Source organism: Lactuca virosa, chromosome 1, assembly GCF_052849685.1.
Source record: "Lactuca virosa cultivar CGN04683 chromosome 1, Lactuca_virosa_CGN04683_v6, whole genome shotgun sequence".
Taxonomy (NCBI): domain Eukaryota; kingdom Viridiplantae; phylum Streptophyta; class Magnoliopsida; order Asterales; family Asteraceae; genus Lactuca; species Lactuca virosa.
The window spans coordinates 100,806,441-100,817,999 of record NC_136426.1 but is presented as its reverse complement, the minus strand read 5'-3'; positions in this window follow the sequence as shown (position 1 = coordinate 100,817,999).

The window sequence follows — 11,559 nt, the reverse complement described above, 5'->3', positions numbered from 1 at the left end:
TAATTTTATAAAAATATGGACAAAAATATAAATTCAAAATTAGTCGGAGGAGTCTAAACGAAAGTTGTAGATCTCATCGATAGCTACGTGTGGATATAAAGAACGTCAAAAACGGAGTTCGTATGAACGAGTTATAATTTTTAATAACACATTTACGTATTAAAATAAAGCGTAAATCATATATACGTATACATAGATATACATATGTATATATCATTAGAAAGATGTCGACGATGCAGTCGTTATAAGACTAGTGTTAAGACTAGTATAGTACGATGAGTGCTGAAGCGCTGCAAGAATCTTTCTTAGAAAGATTCAGCGATGAAGTCCTGCCCTTGCAGAGCTCGGCTCCTAGCTAAAACTCCCTTGTAAGTAAGTTATGCTTACCTTATTTTAAATATAGCTTATATTTAAAATTAGTATTGTTATTATGAACTTATAATAAATATTTGGGCTATTATTATGACTTATATAAGTGTCGTTATAATATCTTTTTAACTACTTGCGGTACGGGGAATCTGGTTTAAAGGGCTGCATAGAGTTGTTGGGTTTCAGAAGTGCTATATGCTAAAATGGTCCCGCCCTCCAGTGTTTTATGTCTGGCCCTGTCTGTACATTGTGATTGGAAAATATTGCTTAAACGCTTATATTATAATAATAATGCTAAGACTAATAATTAGTCACGGTAAATATTAGACTAAAATCTAGTGGTAATAATACTAGGTTTCATCGAAGGAAACTATATTGTTATGAAGCGAAGCGCTGTCCGGGTTTGGAATCATCACTTTAACAAGTGAGTGCATAGTTACTTTCATCTTACACATAGATATGAAGTATTTAATAGAAATTACGTGCTATGTGTGCATATTATTTGTGTTCCTGATATCTATGCTGGATGAACAAAAATATACATGTTTTAATTGTTTTAAAATGTATATTTATTTTATACCTATAATTATGATGGGTAAAAGATGGGTAGATTAAAGATGAGATGAATGATGAGCAATGAAAGATGAGATGAATGATGAGCGATGATATATGAGTGGTAAAAGATAGTGAGAAGCGATGAGCCAAGCGATGGCCTCGTCGTCTAGCAGAGTAGAGATGACAAATACAGACTATTCTAGACAGTCCAGTGGAACACTAGCAGGCTCGCAACCTGTAGGTGTTGTGAACGATGTGTTCACCTGGTGTACTCTAAATACCCATTGACATGTATTGCGGGTGGACTCCCTAAAATAATACTGTCAATAAATGAGATAAACCCTGACATCTATGAACTTAGCGCCTGTTAGATGAACCTTGGAAACTATGAACTTAATGTCTGTTATATAAACCCTGACAACAATGGACTTCGTGTCTATTCCTTAGGACAATCCTTAGGACTAAATAATGAGGAATAGATGATTCTTACGGAATATACTTAAGAATAAAGAAGATAATGAGGATGTGTAATTGGGTTTATTGTTTGATGATTAAACATAATAACTTTATTATTGTGGGTTGAAAACCCTATGTACTCACCAGGTTTCCCAACCTGACCCACTCAGTTTATTTGTATCATAGTGTCGATACGAAGCTACATTACACTGAGAGATTAAAGGAGATGTAAATCACTAGTGTAAAAGAATGTAAGGTCTGTTTATGCTTATGCATCTGTATTGACGATGACATCCCAATGTTCTAATATAAACAAATACATTTCTTCGGAAATGCTTTGATAAAACCTTTATCATGTTTTCTCGGAACAAAATTCCGCAACATTGTCCTTTAAAAAGGATACTCTGATTTTAAAATAAGCATAAATAAAATTTTTTAAATGACCGTAAATTTGAGGATGTCACAGTTGGTATCAAAGCATTAGTTTAAGCGAACTAGGAATTTTAGGATAATTTCTAGACTTAAACTTAGAATGCTAAGCGATGATTGTAAAATGAGTGTCTGCTATATTTAGGATGTATGTCTAAATAGACACGAGCACTAGTTGATTTTAGGAAAGTTGCCTAAATTTCTTTTATGTGCTAAATGATTTATGTTATAGCCTTACATGCTTTATGATGTTATTATTTGATCGGATCTATGGTCTATTGCCGACTGGATCTGGAAATTTTATGTGTTCAGATTTCTAAACGTTTAATTACGGTATTAGAACTGAGATGTAACTTTTCGGAGTAATAAGGGGATTTACACGTCGATCGTAAATAAAATCTTTCCTATCTTAATTCTCGTCATTCCACACCGAAAGTCTGATTTGGTGTATAGATCAAAATGGCAAGAACCCGAAGCGGAGTTGGAAACAGGAATCACAGCCTCAACCCCAAGTGATTGAGCAAGTACTTGTAAGTCCCAAATTCGCTATGGAGTATCAATCTGATCCACTTGATGGTGCAGAATCCCAATCAAGCGGATGATGCAAGATCAAATGGAGAAGAAGAAGCAGAAGAACTTGATGAATCTATGATGTATTGATGAATATTCAATGATGCTCCATACACATGAGATTCACACACACACACACACACACACTCTTCTTCTCTCTAGTACACCTTGATTTACACACACTTAGCACCTACCCTTATGTTCTCCCCTCAAGGCCTGCCCCCACTCCTCACCCCTACTTTTATATATATATGGACCGCAAACTTAAGGCCCAAACCCAATGCTAGACCGAAAACACATTTCGGTCCAAGCTACAATTAAACCCAAAACTATTTTCGCCCATGAATAAAAACAATAAATGCTTAGAAAAGCAAAGTATGAACCAATTTTTAGACCCAACAATCTCCCCCTTGGTTTATAGCTTTCTTTTCTTTTGACCCAACAAACTGCCCCTAGGATTGTAGCTTGCATTTCTTCTCAGTCTTCACTCTATGAGCTTGGCTTCAGCGTTTATCTTCGATTTCTTCACAGCTTCAATATGAACATATGAATCTTCTACGCGAGTGACTTCATCTTGAACAGTTGGGCTTCTCTTCAAAATTTGACGTTGAACGCACGTTGGGTGTGGAGGCTTCATGTAGAGATTCTTGAAAATTAGCGCTTTCAGCTTGAGAATCTTCAGAGAGAATATCAGAGAGAACGAATCTTCTGGATCACTTCAGGCGGTACATAGATAGCAGCAAATTGATTGAGGGGCTTCAATACAATCTGTCACATAATATTCAAGTACAGATTCACCTTGCTTCTGGGGTTGAAAGATTGAATGTTGAAAGAATAATCTTCATTTCTTGTTCCTTCGAATGAGAATTCTTCGACAATCACGGATGAAGCTTTGGCTTAGAAAATCTCGATATAGTCTCCGTGAGTCTCATCTACATCTAAATTCACTTTTCAAGACAAAGAAAAATTTGAGATAAAAACAAAACTAAAAGAAAACTTAGCACACAATATTTTTGAATTTTTCATATTTTCTGAAAAAAAATAAAACAGAAACAAAAATATTTTTGGATTTTTGATTTTTCTGAAAAAAGAAATAAAACAGAAATAACAATATTTTTGGATTTTTGGTTTTCTGATTTTTTTTTTTGGTTTATTAAAATTTTTAATTCTCCCCCTAAATTTGTGCATAGAGGAGAACTATGAACAAATTTAATAAAAACAAAAAGATTTGGGACCAAAGTTGTCAAGCAATTCAATCTCGATTATCAGCCCACGCCTGCATGTCTGGATCTAGTCAATCACTGGTATTGTGGTCCACTTAAACACAAAGGATATGGACAAATTTTACAGATTATAAGTGACCATACATTGTGATCTTATTCCTAAATGGACCATTTAGCTGACGACGACCAAGGATATTGTTGTCCACTTAAATTCAGCAGTGAGATCTACAGACAACCTTTTAAATTGTTCAATTTTAGATGCACTAGAACGTGTTTCCCACTTCCCGATATACCCCGGTAATCAAGAACTTTCAAAGAACTCCTTACTTTAGGTGAGTATTCAATCATTAAGAAAGAAGTCAGATATAGAAGTGCATATGTTGTATCGCAGGTCAGATGTTTTCTAATCATGTAGAGGGAACAACATATGACTAATATAGATAGAAGGTTAGAGAGATAGTAGGGTGCATATGATGTGTCCCAAGTCGGATCTTCCGATCACGCAGAGGGGACAACATATGGCTAACAGATAGAAAGAATTGCATAGATAAGAAGATGCATAGAAATAGAGTTGCATATGTTACATTCCAGGTCGGATATGTTCCAATCACGCAGAGGAGGCAACATATGAATGACAGATAGAAAGCAAGACAATAATTTCCTACAGACCTATTTTATCAAAAACCCCAGTCGCCCTATCAGTACCGGAATTAAGGACATAAGTCCATACATCAGGGAAATGTTGAGCCACATTTCTAGATAATTAACTTTTAGTGTATCTCGCAGGTTCCCATGTTTATCTCACTGCTCAATCTAACCAAGCGTCGTATTGTCAGTCCAAATGAAACTATCTAAGTTCATATTGTCTAGTCCTTTCATTTGTTAATAAATGTCTAGTCCTTTTGTATCCTTTGTGCCTACCAGCACATTGAACACAAAGTCTAGACAATTCGGATTTAGTGCATTACACGCATCATAAATTGCCCTTTAGCACTATACTTCATATCACTTCCCAACAATACCTACAAACGAAAAACTATAAGAAAACAAAAGATTGTCTTCAAAACGAATCAATTTAAGATAAACTCAGGAGTATCGAAAAGAAAACTCAAACCGTAAGTCACCGATTGAATTTTCATCCAGATGGACTGAGAGCAGCATACATATTTCAATCTCAGAATAGATCCGAAAATTCTTCACATCGTTAAGCACAACCCCCATGTGTGATCCTTTCCTTTTTCCCTTCTCTGCAAAGGACACATACTCTCAAACTAAGTTCTGAGTGTTGTACAGTTGAGAGATGTCTTTTATCATGTGCTTGGAACAGCAACTACCAACAAACCGAAGTCTGATGATATGCCTCCATAGCTACTCTAGCACAGAGCGGGATCAGTTGGTCTACGGAACCCAGTCCATTTCGAAATTGGGTTGACCGTTACCGTCTACGCAAGGTACTCTCTCCCATGACATGTCCTGCTTATCACAAACAGAAGATGAAGAAATATTAGAATCATTAGAAGATTTGGGAGATTGAACCTTTGGTACCCATCTGTAGTTGAGTTTGACCTAACCGGTCTTGGTTTCACAGGAGCATCTCTTGAACTTGGCTTCTTGGCCGACATTCCCTTCTTGTTCTTGGGATTTTGATTCTTGGCGTTCTGCGCGTTCCACTCACCATTGTTTGAACGTGGCATCGAAGGTTTTCTTTTGGAAAAGCTCCCTCTTTGTGCGTTCTGCCAGCCTTGTGCATAGTAGGGAACGTATGCGCGATTTGGACAATTTCTGGCAATGTGTCCAGGTGTTCCACAGTGAAAACATGTCTTTTTCTTCACGTAGGAATTGTTTCTTCCTGCCCCTGGTGGTGTGCCTTTTCCTTGTTTCTTATTGTTCCCGCATGCACACTTGCAGCAGGCACTTTGTTTCGCTTGTTTTGCTGGCCTGTATTTACCAACAACAGGTTTAGAAGTAACTGAGTTAGAAGCAACAGATTCAGAGTTCAAGGTGTCATTTGTTTGTTCAATAGTGTTCTCCTTGTTCTCATCTTCCACTACTTTACCTGCACTTGAAGTAGAATAATCAAAAACGTTCACCTCAGCACCCTCAATTGGGCCTGATTGTTCAGTCTTAACTGAAGCTAGTTCAAGGAGTGGGCCAGACTGAGTAGGTGTCTCTACCTCATTGATTTCAAGGGCTGGGGTATAGTTGTCATTGAAGGAAGGTGGAACATTGTGGTACCCTAGACCCTTGGTTTGATTATCTTTAAATGTTAATTGTTTCTCTATCATGGATGCAACTACCTCACTTGATACATCAAATTTCTTAAAGTTGAATTCATTATCTTTATATTTAGCTTTTAATGCATCAAGTTCGGCAGTCAGGTTAGCAAGTTGTTCCTTAATATATCTATAATTTGTACATTTGTTGTTATATTCCTCTTGAATTTTTCTAAAGTCCTTGGTTTTGGCCTCAGGTTGTGCTTTTAAGGGTTTTTGACCTTTCCTAAGGGTGTATCCTTCATATTTAAGGTCCTCATTTTCTCTTTTTAATAAATCGATTTGTTCTCGGAGAAATTTAATAGTAGTTTCACAAGATTGAGAACATGAAACTTCATTGACCGGAATGTTTGCATAACTCATTGTTTACCAAAAATGCCCTTTGACTATAAACCTCAAAAGTCAACCTTAAAAGTCAAGTTTAAAAGGTCAAAATTAAAAGTCAAACTTGAAAAGTCAAACTTAAAAGTCAAACCGAAAAGCTAAAAATGAAAATTTGAAGGTTAAACGAGAAAGTCAAAGTTTAAAGTCAAAGGTCAAACTTGAAAGTCAAAGTCAATTTTTAGGGTCAAAAGTCAATAATGATAGTGAAAAATTAAAAGTCAAAGGTTTGGGTTGAAAATGACATTTTAAAATTTGAAAAATTGGTTTTTGGGCTAAAATTGTCAAAATTCCGAAAATAGAACCGAAAAAGCGAAGCTATTTGAATTATATCAAGAAGATGTTAACCGTACGGCAACCTAGACCAAGTGGTAAGATCGTGGGTGGAGTATGCAAGAGACTCGGGTTCGATCCTCCTCCACCCCAGAATTTTTGAATATATGCTGCTGAACGAGAACCTACGAGGACCGCAAACGAGCACTGGCCGAACACGTGCTGCTGACTAAAAATGGACCGAACCGAAAACGTACCGAGGCTGAACACGTGCACGACTTCGGACTGCAAACTCTCCTCGGCTGTAAACGCTTGGACCGCAAACCGGACACGCTCCTCCTGATCGCAAACTTCGTTATCGGCTGTAAACAAGTTTCAGACCGAAAATGTATCACAGCTGTAAACGCTGCTGACCGCAAATGAGTTTCCGACTGCAAACCCTAGTTGCTGACCGCAAACCGCCGCCACCCCTAACTGGTTACGACCAAAAAACATTGGTTAGGACAAAAAAACGCGATTTTTTTTTACCTTTTTAGCTCCAAAACTCGATCAAAAACTCATTTTTATGAAAAAACGAAGAACAAACCCCCAATATTTTTTCAAAAACTATCCAAAAACGTAAAATCCTTCACGAAAAAGTGCAAAAACGCTCCAGATCTTGCCAAAGAGATTGATACAATCCAAGCTCTGATACCAACTGTAAGTCCCAAAATTAGCTTGATGTATCAATCCGATCCGCTTGATCGTGCGGAATCCCAATCAAGCGGATGATGCAAGATCAAATGGAGAAGAAGAAGAAGAAGAACTTGATGAATCTATGATGTATTGATGAATATTCAATGATGCTCCATACACATGAGATTCACACACACACTCTTCTTCTCTCTAGTTTCCCTCTCTAGAATACCTTGATTTACACACACTTAGCACCTACCCTTGTGTTCTCCCCTCAAGGCCTACACCCACTCTTTGATATGGACCACTTTATCTCTCATGCCCTCCTAAAACACTCCCCTTGCAAGCTATTTATCATTAGGTTTAGAAACATTTACAAGTGTTTTCGAAATGTTTTTCTTTGGTTTTGATCGTTTGGGTTTCCGCCTAAGATTAGCCGAAGACCCAGACGATGACTTTGACGATACCGAATTTGGCTTAACCACATTCGGTCTCGTTAAAGTACCTGTTGAATTTTTGTTTAAAAACCGTTTGTTCTTTTCAAGATCAGCCCATTTTCTTTCTTTATTAATGTTCCGATCACCAGATCTCGAAGATTTTCTCTTAAGAGATCTTCCTCGTGACTCATTCACTCCCATTTGTGTATAAAAAGGAACAAATGCACAATTTGGACAGTTTTGTGGAATATGACCAGGGGTCCCACAGTTGAAACATGTTTGTTTCTTTACATGAAAATTGTTACCGCTCTTTTCTGGTTTAGTGACTTTATTTTGTTCTTTAGTTTTCCCACATGTGCATGTGCATGATTCAGAATGAGTGATTGGGTTAGGTAGCGTGCATGTGCCAGTGACAGATTCATGAGATTTAGATTTATCAGAAACATCACCACACTGTTCAGAAACATTTGAATCATCAGTGTTCACAACAACATCATTAGAAACCAAAACATTAGTTTTCAAATTTGAAACAAAAACATCAGTGTTCATAACAGAAACATCAGATTGCAACACAACATTATTATCAGAAAAACTTTCTCCAGCTGCTTGCTTGCCTTGGTCTAAGGGTAAATCTGCATGTAAATCAGAAACATTAGTATTCTTGAAGGTGAAGGTATTGAAAAACAGGTTAAGGTTGTCCCAAAACTTTGATCCCAAAATTATAAAATTTGAAATGGTGAAAAGCTTTGAGAGTTATGTTATTTTTATTTTTATTTTATTTTCTAAAAATTAAAATTTATATTAGTTTGAATTTATTTTTTTAGATTTTATTTAATTTAATTTTATTTTTATTTTTTATGTCTTCAAAAAGTTTTCATTTTAATTAAGAATTGGATGTATTGGGTTTGAATTTAAGGCTTTTGGTTTGCAGCCCATGGGTTTTGGGCCGGATCTGGTCTAAGGTATAAAAGGGAGGGTTTGCGGTTGCAAACCCCATTTTCCTCATAAATTTGTTTACAACTACAAACTCCTCTTCCCGTATTCTCTCAACTTTTGATTTCGATTCATCATCTGTTTGTGCTTTTCTCTGAAATTGAACCTCGATTCATCAAGGTATATCGATTGCGAAACCCACAATGCTAAATCTAACTTGATTTGATCGTATTTTGCAGGTTATTGTTGCCAAAATGTGTTCATCGTCGATCTGGAAACGTTTACCATCATAGACCTGTTTACCGTCATAGACTTGTTTACCGCTATAGACCTATTTACAGCCGTAAACTCGTTTACAACTATATACTTATTTCTCATTTGAATCAAAATTAATTTAAGGCCAAATCCACTTGTAATTGAGAAAATTTTATTTTTAATTGCTTAAATTCTTGATTTTCTCACTTGGCTCGTTTTGATGTAGATCAAATGGCTAACTTGAATTTTTCGGAAAGTCACAACATTGTTGCTTACTTGTCTGATCCTCCAGCAGGACATCAAGAGTTTAGGTCCATGATTCATGGACTTAGAAATTGCAGACTTGCTCATGCTTATCAAACGAATCCAATCATTTATCAGGAGTTAGTAATGCAGTTTTGGGACAAGGCTTCAATTAATAAAAGAGAAAATGAGGACCTTAAATATGAAGACTATACCCTAAGGAAAGGTCAGAAACCCCTGAAAGAACAATTAGAGGCTAAAACTAAAGACTTTAGGAAACTTCAAGAAGCATATAGTAATAAATGTGCAAATTATAAATTTAGGTGAACAACAATATCCTTGGTCGTCGTCAGCCAAATGGTCCCTTTATGAATACTATTTAGGTATATAGGGTCAAAAGTCTTGTCACTTATAATCTGTCAAATATTGTCATAATCTTTCGTGTTTAAGTGGACCACAATACTGGCGATTGATCATATCTATTTTTGAAGGTGAAGGTATTGAAAAACAGGTTAAGGTTGTCCCAAAACTTTGATTCCAAATTAGTCTTAAATTTAGCAAATATTTTTGTTTTTATTAAATTTGTTCACAGTTCTCCTCTATGCACAAATTTAGGGGGATAATTAAAAATTTTAAAAAACCAAACAACAAAAAATCAAAAAACCAAAAATCCAAATATATTTTTCTGTTTCTGTTTTTATTTATTTTTCAGAACATATGAAAAATCCAAAAATATTTTTATTTCTATTTTACTTTTTTCAGAAAATATGAAAAAATACAAAAAATATTGTGTGATAAGTTTGTTTTTAGTTTTGTCTTGAAAAGTGAATTCAGCTGTAGATGAGACTCATGGAGACTGTATCAAGATTTTCTGAGCCAAGGCTTCATCCGTGATCATTGAAGAATTCTCATTCGAAGGAACAAGAAATGAAGATTATTCTTTCAACATTCAATCTTTCAACCCCAGAAGCAAGGTAAAGTTGCACTTGAAGATTATGTGACAGATTGCATTAAAGCCTCCTTAATTAATTTGTTGCTATCTATGAACCTGCTGAAGAGATCCAGAAGATTCGTTCTCTGTTATTCTCTCTGAAGATTCTCAAGCTAAAAGTGCTGATTTTCAAGAATCCTTTCAAGAAGCCTCCTCACCCAACGTGCGTTCAAAGTCAAATTTTTGAAGAAATGCCCAACTGTTCAAGATGATGTCACTCACTTAGAAGATTCATATGCTCATCTTGAAGTTGTGAAGAAATCGAAGATAAATGCTGAAGCCAAGCTCCAAATGAAGATTGACAAGAAAAGCCAGCTACATTTTTAGGGGGAGTTTGTTGGGTCAAAGAAAAGAAAGCTATAAACCAAGGGGGAGATTGTTGGGTCAAAAATATAGTTTATACTTTGCTTTTCTAAGCATTTTTTGTTTTTAGTCTTGGGTCGAAAATAATATTTGGTTTAATTGTAGCTTGGACCGAAAACCCATGTGTTTTCGGTCTAGCATTGGGTTTGGGCCTTGGGTTTGCGGTCCATATATATATATATATATATATATATATATATATATATATATATATATATATATATATATATATATATATAGAAGTAGGGGTGAGGAGTGGGAGTAGGCCTTGAGGGGAGAACACAAGGGTAGGTGCTAAGTGTGTGTAAATCAATGTGTTCTAGAGAGAGAAACTAAAGAGAAGAAAAGTGTGTGTGTGTGTGTGTGAATCTCATGTGTATGGAACATCATTGAATATTCATCAATACATCATAGATTCATCATGTTCTTCTTCTTCTTCTCCATTTGATCTTGCATCATCAGCTTGATTGGGATTCCACACCATCAAGCGGGTCGGATTGATACATCAAGCAAAATTTGGGACTTACAGTACCAGTGGTAGCAGCTGCACCTGAGCCAATCACGATGGCAGGAGTGCAAGCAATGGTCCAGATGGTGGTGGATCGTCAAATAGAGGAAACAAGGCGGTTACTTCAACAGAATCAGGATGAACCTACGATGCCTGTTGAACAGCCCGAACTGAATGACAGACACTCGGAAGAAGGGAACTACAGTAGGACCGTTGGTCAAGCTGAACCGCCAATGGTTAAAAGGAATAACCAAGATGGAGGAAATGATGGACGTGGATGCAAATACAAGGATTTCATGGCATCCAAACCACCGTGTCTTTCTGGAAACCCAACACCCGTGGAAGTTATGGACTGGATCTCCGAGATGGAGACAATGTTTGAGAGTTGCGACTGTAGCAACAGACAAAAGATGGCTCTCGTGGTTCCCTTATTAAAGTCTAGAGTACTGAGCTAGTGGAAGCTACTAGCTGATACGATGCCCAAGGGTGAAGCAAGCAAGATGTCTTGGGAAGATTTCTTGGTGCAACTAAAAATGCAGTACTGCTCTGAGCAGGATCTTCTGGAGATCAACAATGAGTTCCAGAACCTGAAGAAGGGAAGGATGAGTGTCACCGAGTATGCTGC